This window comes from Nestor notabilis, unplaced genomic scaffold (assembly GCF_000696875.1).
Source record: "Nestor notabilis isolate BGI_N333 unplaced genomic scaffold, ASM69687v1 scaffold2023, whole genome shotgun sequence".
Classification (NCBI taxonomy): Eukaryota; Metazoa; Chordata; class Aves; order Psittaciformes; family Psittacidae; genus Nestor; species Nestor notabilis.
In genome coordinates this window covers 1-211 of record NW_009922152.1, presented here as the reverse complement: position 1 = coordinate 211, position 211 = coordinate 1, and positions in this window count along the sequence as shown.

The following is a 211-nucleotide window of genomic DNA, read 5'->3' as shown; positions in this document are numbered from 1 at the left end:
GCTGAGGGTTTCTTTTCTCCAAGGGTGTCTGGTTTAGGGCTGGGGCGGGGGGAGCTGGCCCCGGCTGTCCGCGCTGTTGGATCTGGCCACGGGACCGAGTGTTGAGCCGGAGGGATTTGTGTTCACAGTTAATAGTGCACAGTGCAGGGAACGCAGGAGTCTTTCTTGTTTGTTTTCCATGCAGACAGAAGTAAGACGAAGTACTTGATGT